We start from the raw sequence: 3,565 nt of genomic DNA, 5'->3' as shown, positions 1-3,565 counted from the left end.
CATCCTGACATAATATCATGACTGGGGCTCTTAAAACAAGGATTGCTAAGAATGATTCCGTTAAGGCATTAGATATCTGCTTGCACAACTACCTCAAACCTCATCATTCGAATGGACAGTGCTTGCACTTGACCAATTGTTTTATTTGCAAGTAGGAAGAAGCCATGGTCTTTATATGTGTTAGAGAGATTTCTAGCGACGATATGGTTTGGGAGAATGCAACCACCATAGGTTGTGTCAGGAATCAAGCAGTATAAATATGTCGATTCCTTTGGACCTTTGCATCAGATGCTTGCCGGATAGTATGTACTGAAAAGTTTTACTTTCTTAGGATTTTTTTTTTTTTTCAGTTCTTTCTGCTTATTGTGCAACATTGTGGCTAGAAGGTTGTACTCGTCTCCATATCAATCATTTAGACCTGATGAAATATTTTCCAATTATGCCTTCTGGCTCATTCTCTGTAAAATAATATCAGAATATATAACCAATCTTCTCATTCTGTTAATTATTTGCAAGATGCACTTCTTATTGCTGGTACAGAGTGAAGCAACAAACTCTAAATTAAGTTTAAGCTAGTTGCAATACTAGCAAGATGAACCTCACTCTCTATATGGTTCTTGTTTTCAAGTATAACATTCGTTCGTAGGGTAACTCAACATCTCATTTGCGCACAACGAGGAAACCCATTGCAAGTTGGTTTTCCCCTCATCAGAAAGTTTAGGTAGCAAGCCCAAGGGAAAACTGATTGCATGCATGGTTTCCAAATGATCATTGGCAGCAAAGCTTGTATTTGCGATTACCTTCATGCTACCTTCTTCTTCTCCACTTCCCAAGTGCTGAACTACCTCAAGTGGTAAATCTGTTCCAACTCCATCACAATTTTTGGGCTGTCCAAAATCTATATTCAACGAGGCCTTCTCTACATCAGTAAACATTGTTGGTGAGATGTTATGAATCATGGAAGCAACTTTGAGTAATCTCTTGTTTTGCACTGATAGTTCAACAGGAGAGAACATGAAGTTAGCAGGTATTTCTTCACTCGAAATAGGAGGTAAAGAATGTCTGTAGCTGTTTTTGCTGGTTCCATAAGAGCTAGCATCAAGATGATGAGTTATGTTTCTCTGCTGCTGCTGCAACTGTAAGCCATTGTTACTACCAAACTGGTTCATGCAAGTACTGTTCTCGAAAGCGAATTGGTTGGCATCATCGATCTTAGGTAAAGAAGATGGCAAGGACTGAGGCAGTGCCTTTCGTGCCACGGAGCTGGTTTTCTTAAAGATCCTACAGATTGCCCATTGGTCCTGTTTTCAGTACCAAGAGAGGTTAATATTATGTAAACAAAATTGTTAGCCTAAAGCCGAAAAGTTTGTGTTAATTGCTTACGTTGGCAGGAATGTTCTTACTAAAAGGCCTATTGGCAGGGGATGAATCAAATAAAGATGGCAGCCTGAACTCATGCATCATCCAGTCAGTTTTGATCCCTTTGGCAGCTCGGCCCCTGTAGAAGACGAGTGATTTCTTTAGGCCTATGCACTTAGTTCCATCAGAGGAGTAGATTGGCCTATCTGTTCCTGTGGCTTTCCAAAATCCAGCACCTGTGACTCTGTTAGGCCTTGGGCTGTTCCTATATTTCCGGTCCCTTGGGCAGTAGAAGTACCATTCCTTCTCTCCAGTCATAGCTAGCTCTTCTCAGTGGATATAGCAAGAAGATGAGAGAAAAATTAGAAGCAGACATTATATTTCACTATATCAAAAAGGTTGAGATTTTTCCCCTTTGAAAGCTCATAAGGAGGTCTCAATACCAAGTAAGTAGTTAGGATGTTCCAAGTTTTTGTGATAAGTAATGTTCTTTTAATCTTGCCCTGAGCCCTAGTGTAGAAGACCATAGTAACCTAGAGCACCAAACTTTTAACTTATTTTTGTAAGGTTCTATTGCATCTTCTCACTAAAAAAGAATTCTTAAGGAACAAAGGATATGGCAGGCTGAGTATGTTATATTACTGGTTAGAAGCTATATTAAAGTTAAAAATCTTGATGACAGAAAGTTTAAATTAGTTAGATATAAAGGAAAACTTCAGTAATTTTATGAAACCAAGCAACTTGGGCAAATTATGATGTATAAACATGCATATATACTCTTCATGAAAGATAATGATGGATAATTCAGACTGCAGCACAAAGGAGTGGCTTACTTGGAAGATCCCATGGATCATATTTGTAGATATCCAGTTGCCTGATAAGCTGAATGGCAAGTGGTTTTGCTCAATCTTCCTCTTCAGATAAAACCCAACAAGCTCCTCATCCGTCGGATGAAATCGAAAACCTGGCAACATCACTTCTTCTAGCTGATCTATTTCACCATTCTCATCCATACTGCTTCCACTCTTTTTGGATCAAGCCTAGAAGACCCTAGGACAGAAAGAAAGGTGAAGCTGTGCAACTTACAGCCACTGACCTTCCTGTTCTTCCAAGAGCTCAAGCTTGATTTAATTCAACTTGACATTGAGGGTGTCCCTATGAATCTAGTCAAGATCCAACTGCGAAAATCTCGAAAACTTACAGTGGTGCAACTTGAGCTGAAAATAAACTAGCACATGAGCTATAAGCAATTGAGTCAAGTCAAGGGAGTAAAACAATACAACAAGACCTTGGGAAATCCAAAAACCATATGAAGCTTTCTTCAACTAGACGAAATGGATAATAACACCCTATCAAGAGGTTTCTTCAGACCTAAACTAGTCTTGACTAAGGCGAACTCCAAAGATTTCTTGGAATGCAGAAAAGAACAGAGCTGAATAGAACACTAAGAACATAGCTTCATGCAATACAAGACCTGTCATTGGAAACCTTAATAATAACTGAATAGCATAAGCTCTCCAGCAAATCAATTTCCTGAACTTTTTGTAATGTTACGAAAAACAATAACAATAAAAACAAGTCCAAGGAAAAAAAAGAAAATTCCCACAAGCCCATAAACCACTTAATCCATTGCCATTATCTGCTTCCTCTTGAAGGTTCCACCTCCGAATATTCGGCTTGTCTTTTAGGTTCTTGGATGAACACTTGGGTCGAGGTAGAAGCTTCAGCATTCGGGGCTTTTAAAAGAACACCAAGAAGCCCAATTCACAACATCACTTTCCCTCCTTTCTGAAACCAATTAGCTTGTCCAATTCCAAGGAAAAGGACCTCAAAGAAACTACAAAATGAGCAGCACACTAGTATTTTAAAATCCTCCGCTGTTCACACTCACCCTAATTTATTTCATGGACTTGAAACAAATTCTTTAAGCAGATCAAGACAATACCAGCTTCTAAACAAATTCATTTATAATCTTCCGTGAATTTATAAACAACCTCCAATACAACATAGAATTTGAATATATAATATAACCAATCTCAAATTTAGAATTTGAAATATATAATACACCCAATCCCAAATTCTATATAAGCTCCTCGGAAATCCTTACATGGATATCTGTATATACCCCTTAAAGTTCATATCACTTTTTTACCTGCTGATGGTCTTCTAGTCCTCATTCACTTTAGATTTATACCCTTTTTCTGTC

The 3,565-nt window shown here is 38.2% G+C and overlaps 1 pseudogene; it reads right to left on the bottom strand.

Annotated features, from left to right (window-relative positions):
• Positions 1 to 546: 546 nt before the first annotated feature.
• On the bottom strand, positions 547 to 3,048 carry LOC140856104 (putative NAC domain-containing protein 94; annotated as a pseudogene).
• Between the last annotated feature and the right edge of the window lie 517 nt (positions 3,049 to 3,565).

The sequence above is a fragment of the Elaeis guineensis genome, chromosome 3 (genome assembly GCF_000442705.2).
Source record: "Elaeis guineensis isolate ETL-2024a chromosome 3, EG11, whole genome shotgun sequence".
NCBI lineage: Eukaryota > Viridiplantae > Streptophyta > Magnoliopsida > Arecales > Arecaceae > Elaeis > Elaeis guineensis.
Note: the sequence above shows the minus strand (reverse complement) of the source record. Positions and strands in the feature narration are given on the sequence as shown.